This window comes from Lepidochelys kempii, chromosome 14, assembly GCF_965140285.1.
Source record: "Lepidochelys kempii isolate rLepKem1 chromosome 14, rLepKem1.hap1, whole genome shotgun sequence".
Classification (NCBI taxonomy): Eukaryota; Metazoa; Chordata; order Testudines; family Cheloniidae; genus Lepidochelys; species Lepidochelys kempii.
The window spans coordinates 39,445,045-39,463,111 of record NC_136393.1 but is presented as its reverse complement, the minus strand read 5'-3'; the positions used below and the strand labels follow the sequence as shown (position 1 = coordinate 39,463,111).

Below are 18,067 nucleotides of genomic sequence, written 5' to 3'. Positions count from 1 at the left end.
ACTTGCTGAACAGGGAGGGGAACCTTGAAGAGCATCAGATGAGCCACAGCCCTTGCAGCGCCTCGGGCATCTGGTGCAAGTGCCGAATCATGTGAAGCTGGCCCATGACCTTGGCTGTGACATCCTCATGCTGCAGGGGAACGAGAACATGTCAGAGACTGAGACACTCCCCAGGAATCAGGGAGGATGAAGGGCACCTGGAACCAGCACCATCATTTCCACGCAGCAGCTGCTCATGTCTGAGTGGTAGATTCACCCTCCTGACCCCCAGGATGGAGGCTTGCTGTCCTCTCTAGTGACCTTCAGTGCCAAACCCCCTCCTTGTAGGGTGAGCTCCTGCCACTTCCCCATCAGTGCCCCTGACAGCTGTTCCACCTCCAACCCACCTGGGGACACCGCTCAAGTTCGGAGGACCCTCTCTTCCACCCCTACCTCCATCCCCACCCAGGTAGGGCAGGGAGGGGGCTCTAGAAGGGTGGCGGGGGGTGGGAGGGATTCTGGCAGCAGTGAAGTGGAATGGGGAGAGCTTGAGACCTTTCCCCAAGACACCCCAGTGACAAAACCTGAAACCACAGGATGGCAGCCCTGGTGAATGGGGCAGGTCAGCAGCCCCTGACGACTGAATCCTCCCAATCTCTCGAGAGCGGGTCAGGCCCTACCAGCAGCAAGACCAGCTTTCCACGCCCATGTGCCTCAGTCAGTCACCATCACCAGTCAGTCCTTGGCCTCCCAGGATGCCAGGGATGGGAGCAACTCTCGATGGTGGCTGGGGTGACATGGACACTAGGCCATGGGGAAATGGGTGCAGCTCTGTGGGGCAGGAAAGGTTCCCAGAGGGCACTTAGGGGACTCTCCTGTCCTTCCCAGGAGTGATAGCAGAGCACCACATCCTAAGAACAGAAGTCCATGAAGGCCAGAAGTCCCCACTAGGCTCCTTGCTACCAGGCCAGCAAATGGCGAGAGGATGGGAATCATAGAATCATAGAATCATAGAATATCAGGGTTGGAAGGGACCCCAGAAGGTCATCTAGTCCAACCCCCTGCTCAAAGCAGGACCAATTCCCAGTTAAATCATCCCAGCCAGGGCTTTGTCAAGCCTGACCTTAAAAACCTCTAAGGAAGGAGATTCTACCACCTCCCTAGGTAACGCATTCCAGTGTTTCACCACCCTCTTAGTGAAAAAGTTTTTCCTAATATCCAATCTAAACCTCCCCCACTGCAACTTGAGACCATTACTCCTCGTTCTGTCATCTGCTACCATTGAGAACAGTCTAGAGCCATCCTCTTTGGAACCCCCTTTCAGGTAGTTGAAAGCAGCTATCAAATCCCCCCTCATTCTTCTCTTCTGCAGGCTAAACAATCCCAGCTCCCTCAGCCTCTCCTCATAACTCAATGAGGAATGAGGCCCTGGGTCCCACCCCAAGCTTCTGAGTCGATTGCAGCTGCTTACCGTGTCCCCCATCAGTTGCTGGGCTTCCCCCAGGAGGGAGTAGACCAGCACCAGCCCAGCCTGGCTGACACGCAGCAGGGGGTCGTGGATGGCCAGCAATGCTGTCTGTACGAAGGATCTTCTCTGCCCGACGGAGAAGAATTTTTCAAAGACCTAAAACCAAGAGGACATGAGGCTCGAGTAGATTGCCCAGAGCCAGCCTCCAAGTCCTGGTGGTACAATGGCGTCTAGTGCCCCAAAGGGCGGGGAAGAGAGCTGCTGTGGCCAAGGCAGTTCATTCCCCAGGAGGCTTTCATAGAATCATAGAATCGAATCATAGAATCATAGAATATCAGGGTTGGAAGGGACCCCAGAAGGTCATCTAGTCCAACCCCCTGCTCAAAGCAGGACCAATTCCCAGTTAAATCATCCCAGCCAGGGCTTTGTCAAGCCTGACCTTAAAAACCTCTAAGGAAGGAGATTCTACCACCTCCCTAGGTAACGCATTCCAGTGTTTCACCACCCTCTTAGTGAAAAAGTTTTTCCTAATATCCAAATTTCAGGGTCCCAGGGTTCAGGGAAGCCCCTTTATTAAAAGGTCGCAGATGCTGAGGGACCAAAGCCTCCAGTGGCTCTTTCGGGAAGGCAATTTATGGCAGGGGCCAGGATGGGCTGGAAATGGATCTCTAATGTGTGTGAGCAGGCCCACTCTGCTGTTCAGGGCACAGAGACGACAGGGGACTCTGTCTTGCTTCCAGCAGAGAGATCTCCTGCACCTCAGCGGCTAGAGAAGTGTGCGTGTGTTGTTGAGGGGAGGAGGGGGTTGGAGCTGACAGACCAAAGGTCTCTTCCCCGCAGCTTAGTGATTTCTCTCCTCGCTGGGAATGGCCTCTGCAGCTCCTTGGTTTCTTCAAGGGGAATCCAACCTGCAGCCTGACAAGAACAAGGAGACTCCTGGCCCAGTCCGAGTGTGGGACCTTTGGCACCAGCGTGTCCCACTGGTTGCTGGATGAGGAACTGTGAGCTGGAAATAAGGAGCAGGCTCTTTTCCTGTCTTCAGGAGGCCTCCACTGCAGGGAACCCAGCCAGCTACACTCCCTGAGCTGTGTCATGCCCTGGCACAGTGCCCTTACCTCCCCTACTCTGGCTGTATTCTTGTAGCCTAAGAGCCTTCTGTCCTGGTGCCAGTCATAGCACCAGAGATCCTCCACGTCATGTATGGTCAGACCTGGAAGAGAGAGAGAGAGAGAGAGCGACTTTTCTCCTCATTCTGGTTGCAGTTTCTGTGTCCTTCCAATCCCATTGGTGGCTCCACAGTGGAGTGGAGAAGAACAGAGGCAGAGAGAGACTTGTCCTCCGGCTGGGGTCAGTCTGAGAGAAATGGTCTAGGGTCCCATTATCAACATATGGTCACTCTCAGTCCCCTATTGGGTTCCGTGTCCCAGCTGGGTTCCTTACCCTTCTGTTGGAGCAGCAGTTGGTAGAGCCGGTAAGTCCCCTCCCTGGCCTGCCGGCTGATGTCCTTGTCTGGATCGCTGACAAATAGAGCCAGCTGGGCCACATGGCGACCCATCTGAGGGAACTCGGCTGAGATCTAATGGAAGGGAGAGCAGAGGGGACTCCATCAGCATTTTCCTCTCAGCTCCCTGTCTGCCCTGGGCCAGAGGGCTCCTTCCCCTTAGCCCCTCTACAGGAGATGCTGGGGGAGAGGAGCTTGAGATCGAACCTTCATTTGCTCTGCTGCCAAGGGAGCCCGGGATGCCAAGCAGGGGCTGGAGCATGGTCCCCTTAAAGGCCCAGGGTCAACACTGAACCAGGACAAGAAGAACTTGACTCAAGCTAGCTCAGTCCTGCTCTGACTCTGCCTCCCCATGAAGAACCCTCCTAAGCCACAGCCCCGGCAGCAGCAGCAGATCCTGCAGCCCGCTGGAGCCAGCCCGCCTCCGCCTGGAGCCAGCAAGCTGGGCTCGGAGCTCACTTACGTCAAACTCAGGGAGAGTGACTGTGTATCTCAGCAGGGCTGTGCTGCTCCTGATGGCCCTGGCTCGCTCCTGCGACACCCTGGACACGACCCAGAGGTTGACATGCTGTGGGGAAAGGAGGCAGGTCAGACTCAGTGGCCAGCTGCTCCTGCTTTACAAATGAGCCCCCCACGCCTCCAGCCCCAGGGGCCTGAGACATTCTGCGCAGGGGGAAATAGCTGAGTCCTTGATGGCAGAGCTTTAGAAGGGGATTCTTTCCCCCAGGATGCAGCTTGTACCCTTCAGGTCACAACTTCTCCGCATCTCTCTAGATTGGGACAATCTAGGGGCTGGTCCCATCCTCCCAGAATTCCTGATTCCTGAACAGTTCACCAGAAAGAAGACTGAACCCTCGGCCCTTCCCTGCTATGCAAATCCTTGGGGGGAAGTAGGGAGTGACTGAGAGCACAATCCCCCCAGGAATTTCAGAGCAGATCAGAGGGAAGGGCTGATTCCCTGGGGCCCTCCTGTTTCTCTAGGAAGGAGCATGTGCCTCTTCTCTGAGAAGTAGCTCCCTAATCTCATGGGCTCTGTGTGTTGGAGGGGAGGGGGAAGGGTGGATTTTCAGACTCTCTCTCCCCAAGACAGCCAGGAGCCCTGTGCTTAGTGCTCAGCAGAACCAGGCAGAGCTCTGGCTTGGAGTCCCAGCTCCTTCCTCTGTTCCTCAAGAAGGAAGGACCTGACACTACATTGCACTGACCCACCAACCAAGGACGGCCCACTGGGGACCCAGCTAGGAGGACAGAGTAGAAAATGGATCTTCCAGTCTCTCCTTACCAGTCCCCCAAAGAGTTACGGTGAAATGGGGCTCACCTCCAAGATGAAGTGGAGCCTGTCTGTGTCTGGGGACTCTGCCAGCAGGTTCCCCAGCATGGCATCCAGGACCTCTGCGATGACTTTCTGCAGAGTCTGCAAAGCATGGGTCAGAGTTAGGGAACCTGGGCCTACACCTGCCACAGGATGGGAAGAGGGGTCTCTGGGAAGCACTGGGGAGACTCCCAAACACATCTCCTGGCCTCTCTCCTTCACATCCCACTGCAGGCAATTTGCAAGAATTGATGACCCCTGGACCTTTAATCCATGAGCTTAGCAGGTCTCTGCAGAGGGCCTTGTAGGCAGAAGAGTAGGAAACAGCCAAGTTGCTATGGATGGAACCTGGGCTTCTGGGCCAAACACGGCTTAGGAAAGAAAGAAAGAAAGAAAGAAAGAAAGAAAGAAAGAAAGAAAGAAAGAAAGAAAGAAAGAAAGAAAGAAAGAAAAATCCCCCAGGGAGGGGTAATCTCTTCCCTGCTGGAGGGAAGGATCCAAGCCTGCAGCTTGTTCCATCTCCACTACCCCACCCTTAAATCTGGAGCTCCAGCGAATCAAGGGAGTAGGGACCAAGGACTACTCTGGAAGAGGAGGAGGATGGAGGAGGAGGTACCTGGATGGCGGTGGAGTCCTTCTCCGTGCCCAGGGTGAAGACGGAGTGAAGGGCAGCTCGCAAGAGGTGGGTCTCTAGGGCTGGCTCCAGGGCAGGTTTCATGGTGCTGGCAAGAGAGAGGAGCTGTATTAGACTGTGCAGTACTGGGTGGGACTGTCGCCAACACAGACACCAAGCCACAGGGATAGAGGCACAGGCTGGCGAGAATGGAAACCGAGGCACTTCGCTAGGGAATGACAAGGCCAAGGTGTCCCAGACAGACAGTGGCAGGACAGGAATAGCTGCTGTTCCCTGGAGCCTGCTGCCCCTCCTGTATCGGAGCCCGGGAGTGAGCCCCTTCCCAAGGCCCCTGTCATGTTATGGGAGTGAAAAGAAGAGCCCCGCCAGGAGAGAGTGACCCTCCCCACCCCACCATCTCTGCCAGAGGCGCCACTCTTGGGAGGTGACTTGGGAGGGACAGTGACGGTGACTCCCAGCCTTGGGCCTGAGCAGCACTGGGGTGAGGGGAGCCGGCAGGGTGGGGGGGTGGGGCTGTCTCAGTACCAGAGGTAGCCCACTGCAGCCAGGGAGTGGGCGAGGACGGCGCTGGGTGACGAGTCATCGGGAAGCTCCTCGATGAGCTCCTGTGAGACGTGAAAGAGACAAAGGAGCGTGTGAGATTCAGGCCCGACTGACGCCTCCCAGTGAGGAGATGACACAGCCAGTGCCCCACATGGCCAGCAGGATCCCCCACCACCTCCCGCTCCTCCAATTCCTTCCTGCCCATCCGACTTGTCCCCCTTCTCGGATTCCTGCCCAGCTCACTCCCAATCCCCTTCTCTCCTCCTCCCTGTCAAAACTGCCCCCATTCAGCCCCATCCCGACGACTGAGCTGGGACCATGAGATTCCTTGTCCCCCACTCTCAGCTGCCCCCCAGCCCCACAATTCTCCCCCTCCCTCCAGCTGCCGTATGGCGTGTCTCACTCACCACGATCCTCTTCACCACAGCCGCCTTGCAGCAGCGCGGCTCCAGCGTGTCCTCCCCTCTCTCCCGTGCAGCCAGACATGCGGGGTAGATGGCCTGAAGGAACAGGAGCTGCTGCCCCTCATCCTGTACCCACCGGGAGTGGGGTATAGCGAGAGACAACCTGTTAATGAGGGACCTTCCTGCCCCACCCACACCAGCTCCAGGGCTCAGGCCTCAATGGGGGATTGTGGGGACCCGCCTATTGTCCAAATCCCCCACCACTCCTACACAAGCAGGATCAGGAACTGGGACAGTGCCTGTGGGGGGAGATGACTTTGGCTGTTGTGGGACACCCCCATCTTGGGGGTCCCACATCATGGATGTAAAAGGGTCCCATTGGGGGTGGTGGATCAGGAGGCACAAGACCCTCGGCAGGGGGTGGGGATGCTGGGAAGGGGCAGGGCAATCTTGGTTCCAGCCCAGTGGGGAACATTTGTACCTTATCTCTGCACTGGAGCTGCTCTCGGATGACCTTGAGAGCAGCTTCATCTTTGGCCACGTCCACCCCTTCCTCCTGCTCCGAATCCAGGGGGGTCCCTGCACCAGGGAGGGAAGGACAGGGGCGTGGTGGGCAGAGCAGGATTCAAGACCCCCCTTCCCACCTCAGGTACCCAGGGCAGATGGGGCCCCAAACCTCCCTCTCAGGGATGCCTTCAGCCCCCAACAGCTGCAGAAGCCCAGAGAAGAAACCCCCCTCCACTGGCCAGGACTCCAGGGGAGGTGCCGATTCCCCCGGCCCTGGAGCAGCAAGGACCAAAGTGGCAGCAGCTCTTCATGCCCCCACCCCCAGGTCCCCGTGCGGAAGGGGCAGCTGTGTGATGGCTGCTGCTGTCCGTGGGGTTCGCGGGGCTCAGGCCAGACACCTGGGCTGAGACCCGCCCCCCGTATCCCTGGGAGAGCATCTGGGCCCAGGGTGTTCACATCCCGTCCTCAGCCCTCCCGGAGCCCAGCCCGGCTCCTCACCTGGAACAAAGCAGTGGCCTCCATCGGCCTGGCTGCTGCCAGATGCCCAGGTGCTGCCACTGTCCCATGCTGAGCTGCCCGTGCTGGGACAGGGACCTTCCCCCTCCTGGCCTGCAGGGGCTGGAAGGTCCTCAGAGACCGGGCAGGGCGATGCCTCCTGATGGGAACGAGGTCTGGGCTCCTGGGGCCGCTGCTGCCCACACAACAAGCCCCAGAGCCACCCTGCCCGGCGCCCCTCCTGGGCTGGGTCCTGTCTGCAAAACCGCAGCCTGGGCCAGCTCCATTGGGGCCTAGTCGGGGCCTCTCCCAGCTCGGCGCCTGCGCCGGGAGCCGGGGTCCTTTTCCAGAAGGCCGGGCACTTCCGCCGTCTGGCCTGGATGGGACCTGCTTCCCCGCCAGCAGGGATGCAGGGGTTGCTCTGCCCCTTGGGAAGACGGCAGCTGCTTCCCTCAGGCTCTGGGGCCACCTGCAGAGCCTTCCTCCGCAACATCCGCAGGAGCCTGGCCATCCTGGAACCGAGCGGGGAGCAGGGGTGAGACTGGGCTCAAGGCAGCCTTTCACTCCTGGGCCTTTTCCGTCCCTCCTCCTCCCTGCTCCAGCCACAGCCGCCCCCTCTGCCCGCACAGGAGTGCAGGGAGTGCCATCTACACACACGGGCAGGAGTTCATTGCATGATCCGCTCCCAACGTTCCCCCTCGTAATCCCTGCTGCTGCAATAGCCAGGAAGTCTCATCCTTTTCCAGCAATGAGGTCAGTCCCAAAGACCATCGGTTACTCTGGAGAAGCAGTCCCCTCCTGTCGTCCCAGGCCACTCTCCCACCCAGGCTAGAGAAGGAACAGAAGCCAGGAGTCCGGACTTCTCCTGGGAAATCATTCCTCACATCAAAGTCACAAAGGCCCTCGGCACAGGAAGCACAGAGCCCTCCTCATTCCCCATTGATTTCCAGGCTCAGCAGCTCACAGGGTCTGGTTCACCTCAGAGACTCTCAGCCTGGGGAAGGGTTGGGAGGGAAGGGCTGGGAGGGGAAGGGCTGGGAAGCCCCATTGCTGGAACCTTTCCAAACACACTGGAGACGGCTCTGGAGAAGCCCCTGCCTGGCCTAAGAGTGAGGGGCTCTTGGGGGCTGTTTGCAAATGAAATCCCCCTTTGGAGATAGTCTCTCCCCCAGACAGAGAGGGGAACACACCGAGGAACCCGAATGCCACTCACGTGCTCTCAGTGATGGTACAATGGATGGCGGATGTTCAGGGTCAGCAGACGTCCCTCACCCTCCTCCTCACTCTCCAAGCCCAAGGCAGGCTGGAGAGGGTGGTGACCTCAGGAGTTACCCTGCCCAGCCAGCAGGCAGGGTGATGACACGAGGGCGATCGACTGGCTGTGAAAACAAGAGTCTGTCTGATTGCCAAGGGACGGAGAAACTCAGCCAGCAGCAGGGGGTGCAGAACACGGCCCTAGGGCGGAGGTGACAGCGCCTCCGGGATCCTGACATCCCAGCACTTTACTCACCTTCCTGGAGCCTCCCAAACCCACTGGGCTGTAGCCATGGGACCCCAACCCTACTGACGGCAAACGGGCCTCAGCTGCGACCACAGGGTCACACCGAGTGTCAGAGCCATGGATGGACCCCTTCACTGACCACTGCCGCACACTCCCTCCCACAGCTGGCAATTGCAACCAGGCCCTAATGTCTGGTCCCCCTGCCTTTGAGAGAGAGTGTCACTCCTGCTTCCATTGCTGCCTCTTGATCTGTGGGACTTTGGGCAAGTTGCTCCCCCTCTCTATGGCTCTCTGGGACTCACATTCCTGAATGGGCTTTATAAAAGACAATGGTTAAAGTTTGGCCCCAACTAGTTCTTGTTTCTCGAGACTATCCATTTTAGCAAAGTTTAGAGTTCTTGACATTCAACACCTGGAAACATCCCTTTCTCCTTCGCAGATGGCCTTAACATCCCTTATCTCACCCAGGCTTCCTGCTGCCTGGAGTTAGAGAATTGACCCTGTTCCCATTGGACCTACCCAAGGTGTCACACAGCGAAGCGGTGACGGAGCCAGAAAGAGAAGACAACTGTCCTGATTCCTGTTCTAACTAACAGACAACAACCCCCCAGAGGCAGGGATAAGGCCCAGGAAATAAGGGGTGAACATTTTCATGGAAACCTTTTTCTGTCAGAAAATCCATTCAAAGGAAACCACTTTGTTTCTTGAAATCATAACAAGTAGGATGAAAATTCTTTGCAAAAATATCTATTTGCAAAACAAGAGCATCTCCTGTCCGTCACAGTGCATTCAACTGTCTCATCATACACAAAGGGGAGACACTATGCTCTAGAAAATTGGATGAGATGCTTCACTCTGAGCTAAGTAGTTGCTGCTTTTCACAATTCCAAAACAATAAAATACAAATCAAATTGAATATTAGGTTATAATCTGATATGGCTCAGTGTGATAGGACACCCCCCAGTCTGCACTGCTCCGAGTGACACTGTTCAGTGGATCCCCAGCATCCACCCATGGTGAGGTAAGTGGGAGAGGATTGTTATTCATTCTTGACAGAAGGAGAAACGAAGGCTGAGAAAGGAGCAGGGACTTGTCTTAGCTGATGCAGCCAGTCAGTAGCAGAATTGCTCTCAAATGAGCTACAGACCAACAATTGTTCATAGTAATTATTCAGCAATTATTTCAGAAGAACTGGAATGTTCGAGAGGATCATGAACTGCTCCGAGACAATGAATGGAGAGCAGCATCCACATTGGTCAAACGTATAACTGATTGTGACTTATTTGCTTGGTCATAAAAGAGAACAACAAAGACCAGAGTTTCCTCCCTGTCAATAGCCCCCTCCTCAGCCAATCAAGGTTGAGACTTTGAGGGGTGGGAGGCTAAGGGTTCTCATTAAATAGCCCAAAGAATGGCCCCGGTCACCACCGAGGGGATCACTCTCGGAGCACTAGTCCAGTCTCACCTCTCTGTGAGGGCCTCCCACAACCCCCCCGGACCCCGCTCCACACACAGAGCTCCTGGTGGTGGGAGGAGAGCAGAGGAAAAGGACAAAGGAAGCAAGAAGAGAAAGGTAGGAGGGACAGAGGAAAAGGGAAAACAAAAAGGAGAAACCCCAATGTCCCCAGTAATTCTAAGGGACAAAATCCTAGGTCGGAAATAAAATACTGCCCCCACAATCTAATGTTTTCCTTTCCTAAAAATCAGCCAGCACCTGATGGATCAGACTGAACAGGTTCCAAACCTCTCCGAGGCTCTTACCTTCTATACAGGGACGTCTGTTTTCGAGCAAATCCACTAAAAGAAAAGGAGAAAACTCCAAAGAGGGTCCTCCTTGCGCTCACGTACGTGCAAGTGAATGCTCTCTCAGTCCTCCAGGAGAGACCTCGAGAAGGAGACGTGCTGAAGCAAAGCCACAGGGATCTCCGAGCTTGCCCCTGTCCTGCACCCCTGTCCTGCCTGGCTGATGTCAAGTTCTCTCTGTGAGGTCATCGCCTCCCCACCACCTTTGTCCAATAGGCTGAGGTCCTGCCAAAGGCTCTTGTGATGTCACTGCCACACCCACCACTCCCCTGCAGTGCTGATGTCCTGCCCCTGTCCAGCTACATTGGATGTTTCAGCCGCTTCCCCTGGATCACCCCACTCAATGTCACTTCCTTGTGGGGTGACACCGACTACATAGTAGAACACAGAAGTTCTTCCCCAGGCCGCAATTAGGTTTTCACAAGTTAGTTGACTTTATGGCCAGAAGGAACCATTCGAGCATTTAATCTGATCCCCTGCGTATCCTAAGGCCTCCTGTATGTCAGAAGAGCTGGGCTTTTCTTTTACTCAAACATTTTCCAGAAAGGCATCTAGTCTTTATTCGAAGAGATCAAGAGATGGAGAAGCCATCATTTCTCTTGGTACTTTGTGCCAATGACAAACCACCTGTTAGGATATAGATATTCAGGCCTGTCTGCAAAGGCCTATACTCTAAGAATTTAGGTGTATTCTTATCACTTGGCTAGTGATAGAGGTATAAAAGAAAGAATCAAAATCACTGTCTGCTGGTGTAAGGGCCTTCTCTTACTGTGACAGTCTGAGGCCCTGTTCTTAGGCTAAGGCCTTTGGCTAAGCAGCAGAGGCAGCCATAAACTGGGAAGCGAACGGTCACATCCTCACATTCCAAACTAGTCACATTGAAATAAGGTGCTATTGGGCTGTTAGGCAGTATCAGGACAGGATTGTATTCCTATCACCTCCAGAGAAAGGGAAGTGCCTAGAAAATGTGAAAGGAAACTTAGTTTGATAGCATCCTGTCTGGCAAGAACTCACTTATCAATAGCTGGGATGTGAAATCCTCACTTCTGTATTGTTTTGTCATTATAGTTCCCACTTTGCTGTTGTTTGTCTGTATAATCTCTGTCTGGTTCTGTGATTGTTCCTGTCTGCTGTATAATTAATTTTGCTAGGTGTAAACTAATTGAGGTGGTGGGATATAATTGGTTACATAATCATGTTACAATATGTTAGGATTGGTTAGTTAAATTTCAGGAAAATGATTGGTTAAGGTATAGCTAAGCAGAACTCAAGTTTTACTATATAATCTGTAGTCAATGGGGGGTGGGTGGGGGTGGGCATGTGGGTGTGTGAGATGGGAACAGGGAATGGGGGTAAGAAAATTGGAATCATGTTTTGCTAAAGGGGGAGATGGGAACAGGGAATGGGGGTAAGAAAATTGGAATCATGTTTTGCTAAAGGGGGAAATGGGAACAGGGAATGGGAGTAAGGAAGTTGGAATCATGCTTGGCTAAGGGCAGGAATCGGAACAGGGACATAGGTGTAAGGCTCTGTGGTGTCAGAGCTGGGAAGGAGGATACTAAGGAAGGAAACTGGAATCATGCTTGCTGGAAGTTCACCCCAATAAACATCAAATTGTTTGCACCTTTGGACTTCGGGTATTGTTGCTCTCTGTTCATGTGAGAAGGACCAGGGAAGTAAGTGGGTGAAGGAATAAGCCCCCTAACACCACCCTCTTACAAATCTGGGTCTTATTGTCATTATCCTTTTTCTGATTTCTGCTTCCATCCATGGGGTTTTGTCATGCCTTTCTCTGAGACATAAAAGAGCCCTTTTATACTCAACATTTTCTCTCCATGAAGTCAAGCAACTCACTTCTCATTCTTCTCTTGTATATACTAAGCAGATTGAGCTTTTTCAATGTCTCATAATAGGGCATCATCCCCATCACTCAGTTATGAATCTTTTCTGCACCCTCTCCAATTGTTTTAACATAATATTCAAAATGTGGACACAAGAACTGGATTCAACATTCCAACATCAGTCTCACCAATGCTCTTTCACTTCCCTTTCCATCCTCACTACTCTATCCAGCCAAGAATGGCTTTAACCTTTTTTAACACAGTTTCACATTGACAGCTCATGTTGAACAGCTTGTCCACTATGACCCCAAAATCCTTTTCAGGGTCACTGCTTTCCAGCGGATTGTCCCCAATTCTGTAGGGTGCCGCCTGACTCCTTTGTTACTGGAGGTATGGGGTTGCATTTGGCTTTATTAAAACCTAATTCTTTAGTAAGTATTTTAGAAGAACTAGCCCATTAGAGAGAGAATCGTGAATTACTCCAAGACAATGAATGGAGAAAAGCGGCAAGTGCAATCAAATACATGTTTGGTTACGCCCTATTTCCTTGGTCTTAAAAGAGGGTCACAAGGACCTGAGCCTCCTCCCTCACAATAGCCCCAAACTCCCCCAATCAGCATTGAGACTCTGAGAAGCAGAAAGCTGAGAGTTCTCACCAGATGTCCCGGGTCACCACCGGAGGGAGTCACTCTTAGAGCACTATTCCAGCCACATGTCTTTGGGAGGGCCTCCCGCAATGAGAGTTGGAGTGCAACCCCCCCTCCCTCCCTCCGTCCCCAACTCCACACGCACAGACAGGTCCTGGTGGTGAAAGGAAAGCAGGGGAAAAGGACAAAGATGCAAGAGAAGACGAGAAAGGAGGGAGAGACAGGAAAAGGGAAAACAAAAAGGAGAAACCCCAATGTCCCCAGTAATTCTAAGGGACAAAGTCTTAGGTCGGAAATAAAATGCTGCCCCCGCAATCTAGTGTTTTCCATTCCTAAAAATCAGCCGACACCTGATGGATCAGACTGAACAGGTTCCAAACCTCTCCGAGGCTCTTACCTTCTATACAGGGACGTCTGTTTTCGAGCAAAACCACTAAAAGAAAAGGAGAAAACTCCGAAGAGGGTCCTCCTTGCGCTCACGAATGTGAAAGTGAATGCTCTCTCAGTCCTCTAGGAGAGACCTCGAGAAGGAGACGTGCTGAAGCAAAGCCACAGGGATCTCCGAGGTGGCCCCTGTCCTGCACCCCTGTCCTGCCTGGCTGATGTCAAGATCTCTCTGTGAGGTCATCGCCTCCCTACCACCTTTGTCCAATAGGCTGAGGTCCTGCCAAAGGCCCTTGTGATGTCACTGCCACACCCACCCCTCCCCTGCAGTGCTGATGTCCTGCCCCTGTCCAGCCACATTGGATGTTTGAGCTGCTTCCCCTAGATCACCCCTCTCAATGAGCGTTCATTGTGGGCTCAAGCCGAACACAGTAAAACATCAGAGGCTTCTCCCCATGCTAGGCTCATTTTTCATCAATTAGCAGACTTTATGGACAGAAGAGACCATTAGAGCGTGTCATCTGACCCCCTGCATATCACATGCTTTCTGTAGAGCATAGGAGCTAATTTTTGACTACACACGTTCCAGAAAGGCATCTAGTCTTCATTAGAAGACATCAAGAGGTGGGGAATTCCCACCACTTCCCTTTCTAGTTTCTTCCTTTGGTGATTCGTCCTCACTGTTGAATATGTGTGCCCTCTTTCTAATACGAATTGGTCTCTTTTGAGTTTCCAGCCACTGGGTCTTGTTATGCTTTTCTCTGATAGATTAATGAGCCCTTTAATACCCAATATTTTCTCTCCATGAAGTCACTTCAACACTTCAATGATGTCACCACCCAATCTTTTTTATAATCTAAACAGGCTGAGCTCTTTCAATAGCTCACTAGCATCTGCCAGGAAGGGAGTCCCCACAGAGGGACACCATAATCTCCCAGGGAGGGAAAAGGCTCTCACTGCCATTTCTTAACCTCATGGGGTGTTCTCCTGTTCTGCCAACCCCACCCCTTTTTCAGTATCTCCAGGTGCCTGAGGGAGCAGGAACCAGAGGCCATCCTGCAGCTGGGACAGAGATGGAGGTTGATGACCTACCTGCCCGTAGTGACCATGGTGCAGGACAGCCCTCAGGACATGCGAATGCAGCTCCAGATCTGGGAGCAGCTTCCCTTTGCTGGCACGAGACCTTGCAGGTTGCGGTGGGTGAGACAGGCACTAACTTTTGGAAACCCTCAGTGGGATCAGAGGGTAATGGTTTGTAGAAAGTGGTGTTGGAGAGCTTTACAAAAACTAGACAAGAACGGTGCATGTTGCAGGGCAGCTCCAGCCCCGGTGCTGTCAGTGAGACGTGTCCTCCCAGCCCTGCCTGACGGGTCTTTCTGTTTCAGACCCTCCTTGGAACTGCAAGAAAAGTCCAACCTGTAGAGTTGTGGTTGCAGTGATAGTTGTATGGTCTGCGTTGATTGCTGCCATCATTGCTCTGGCAGGTGAGTTCCCAGCTTCCGCCCCGCTCCCTTCCCCTCCATCTATGATCTCCGCCCATCCCATTCCCCCGTGACCTGCCACACTCACTCTCTCCTCCCGGCCTGTCCGGCTTCTGCCCCTGGGGCAGAGGATTCCTGGGGGATCTTCCTCCCAGACCCCTGCACCTGGGCACTCTCTGTGTCAGGACGATCTGACTGACATTAGCCCCCCCAGCCCATCTCTGAGCACTTTGGACCCAAGTCACCTTTGCCACGCGCCATGAAGCAGTCCCTGACCAGGGTGTCCAGTGGGACAGGATGCAGTGCAACCCTGAGCCCTTTGCCTTCCCTGTGTTACTCTGAGGTTACCAGCTTGGCCTTCCTGGATCTTCAGGTCACGCCTGTGGCCGGGCGGCAGGTGCTGCCGTGTTATTGAAATGAGCCATAGAATTAAGTCAAGACCCCTCCACCAGCGCAGTGTGGAAACCCCCCAATCGCTGAGCTTGGCCATGAAGTGTCCCTTAGCACCATTCACTCCCCCGGGCTGCACAGACAGCGTGTGCTCATGCAGAGGGCGTCTGTTTCCGGTGAACATGAACCCTGTTGTATCCCCCCGTTGTCAGGGGCAGGGCGTGCTGGGGAATGTCGGGGGTGGGATTTCTCTATTGTCCTGGGATCCGATCACTGGGCCCCAGGAGGGTTTAGCAGCTGGCAGAGGGGATTGAATCCAGGTCCGTCTGCATTAGGAATCCTCTGTGCCGATGTCATGACGTCCGTGTAGTTGAATTGGTGCAAACCGCTAAAGCAGACGCACTGCACTGGTGCACAAAGGAGCTTGCCTTGGTGCAGTTTGCTGCAGGAAGTTACCAGAGCGAGCCGCACTGCTCCAGCGCATCTCCAGGAGGTGTTTGCCCTGATGTCACTGCGTCACTGTGATTATACTGGTGCAGATTGCTCGGATACAGATGCGCCCTGAATCCCAGCTCCCTGCTGTAATGGCAGGCTGTTGCAATGGGCAGCATTGGTTCTCGCTGTGTAAGGTGGGAATCTGTGAGCTTAAGGTTGGTTACACACCTGCAGGTGCAGGGAGCTCTGCAGAACATGTGGCATCTGAGCTGGAGATGGATGGTGGAGACAGCCTGTGCCATCAACTGTTAGTCACTGACTTCTCTGCTCAGTTCAGTAGGGCAGGGGTGTGGGCTACCGTGCACTGGACAGTGAAATCTACAGGGTCAGACATGCCTTGTGAGTGAGGTGAACACATGCTCGCTTTCTGATCACCGCTGCCACGTTTCCTAACTCTTCCCAACTTAGAGTGTCTGTTCCTCGCTGAGCGCCAGCCACATGGGAAGGCTTGAAAACCAGCTACCGAGTTACTGTGGTGCAAACAAAAGTGACGTGCTCGAAAACATCTGGAGGGGTTTGAGTCCAACTCCTCTCAACTAGACAGGCCTTTCAAATCCTCTTTGGTGTCACTTATGGGTGACCCCACTGCTGCTCTTTCATGGCTCTGAAAGGGTTACACAGCCGTGAGGGCTTCCAGAAAGTGCCTTTCTTGCTGCTGTGTTTGGGGAGAGAAAAGTCTGCAGGTAGGAGGTGAATTAAGTTCCATCATTCCTGGCCCACAGTGCAACAGGTCACTTCCCATGGCTGTGGTTTCTGGCGCCCCCTTGTGGCTTTCATGTCCCTGAGTGAAAGTTCCCACGTTCTTCTCAGTTGTTCACCTGCTGTTTGTTGCTAGGTTGAACGTCCAGCTGTTGATCTTGTGCCTGGGGTGAAATGCTCTGAGCTGTGTCAGTCCCTCGCAGGCTGGGAGTGTCCCTGGAATCCTTCTTGCCAGGCAAATTTACAGTGACAAACGTCTCCGTCCCCCTGCATCTGATTGCAGTGGACCAGCCCCAGCTGGGGGTCCCAATGGGCTTGGCAAGCCGGTCAATTGACTGCCTGTTTGGCAGCAGTCAAATGCTCCAGCGAGAGCCCTGGGGGTAGGAGGCAGCCTGCCTTTCGGATTGCGTCTTGGAGCCTCACTGGTGTTTTCCAGAACTTGGTTTCATTGTTTTGCCTTTTTTTTCTGAGCTAAAATAACTCAGTGAAGTACATTTTTTAAAAAATTAGGTAGATCCATATCTATCGAAAGCTAAACCTACTGGAGACAATGACGTCTTGCTCTTTTTTCTTCCTGGCGGGAGGTAACCAATTCTGATAAATTGGTATTTTAAAATATCTGACCACTCTTTGACAGATTTGACTGGTCAGTTGACCAATTTTTGTACCAGTCAAATGCCCAATTCTCGTTGCAATTCTTACCCTCCATGTGACTGTCTCATTCTCAGCGCTGACCTCTCAGCTTTCATCAGCTGATCTGTGCCCCCCTGCGAGCCCCTCGTGCCCGGACGGCTGGAAAGGATACCGAGGGAAATGCTACTATTTCTCAGAGACGGAAGGGAGCTGGACCGACAGCCGAAGCCGCTGCTCTGCCCCGGGTGCCTCCCTGGCTGGGATCGACAGTGATCAGGAAACGGTGAGAGACTCTCGAGTTGCCAGACACTAATCTGGGCACAGGGATGGCTGCTGCAGCAGGACCTGGGCTCTGCCCCATGGGGTGAAGAGCAGCTGTGAGCCCTCCCGTGCTGGGAGGCCGGAGTGAATGAACTTCCAGCCGCTGAACGCCAGCCCTGGCTGGGCCCAGGGCCCTACTGCCTGTGTGTGATCACAGGGATTGCCCATTCTCCGCTGCCCCCCTCCCCAAATAGGGAGACAGCTTCTGTCTAGGGCAGGGCTGGCTCAAGCATCTCCTGGCCTGCTGGCTGCTGGAGTGGGACTGAGAACCCAGCCAGTGCTCCTGTTGTGGGGATGGGAAAGGAGCAGCCAGCTGAGGAGGCGGGGGAGGAGGGGATCCTTTCACATTGACCCCTCCCACTTCAGCTTGCCTCCCTCCCTCCTCCTGCCTTGCTGGGGTGAGCGGTGGCTGCTCTGTGAGAAGAGCCGTCTCTGCAGAGAGCTCAGACCCAACAGCTGCCCCCAGCTCAGGGGGACTTGGGGTGTGGGTAACTGGGAGCACCGGGGTGGGGCTGCTGTGTGCGGTGGGAGGGTTAAGACTGCCCGGGGGATCTTGTGCTTTGCAAGAGGGAGGGGAAAATCCCCCCTGAAAATAAACTGAGCACCCTTCAATATGTGACTGGGATTCTCTGCAGCACAGAGCCCTGGAGGGGCGGTGGGGGGGGGAGCATGGGAGGTGGGGCTGATACCTGCTGTCCCTCAGCTTTCTTTAAGGCGTTCCTGCTGCGCCATAAGGGTGTCTATGACCACTGGATCGGCCTCTGGAGGGAGCAGGGTCAGCCCTGGAAATGGGCCAATGGCACCAAATTCAACCACCTGTGAGTCTCTCTCACCCCTCTGGACTAATTCCCTGGGCTTGGGGATTCTGGTGTCTGAGCGGTTTGAGCTCAGGTAGATCCACCATTCAGTGCTAGTGAAACCACCAGACACGACCCTGGTCCGTTCGCGTCCTGCGTGTATCGGAGACCGATGGGAGCCGGCGTGTCCCTGAACTCTCGGCTCCTCCCCGCAGCACGGTGCTGGGCCGGAGAC

The 18,067-nt window shown here is 54.2% G+C and overlaps 1 long non-coding RNA gene across 1 annotated transcript; it reads left to right on the top strand.

The window, feature by feature from the left end:
- The first annotated feature begins 4,835 nt into the window (after positions 1 to 4,835).
- LOC144929475 (uncharacterized) lies at positions 4,836 to 16,967 on the top strand. Its single transcript, XR_013634706.1, has 3 exons — positions 4,836 to 4,939; positions 14,402 to 14,500; positions 16,810 to 16,967. It is a non-coding gene; the product is annotated as an uncharacterized LOC144929475 (long non-coding RNA).
- The last annotated feature ends 1,100 nt before the right edge of the window (positions 16,968 to 18,067 follow it).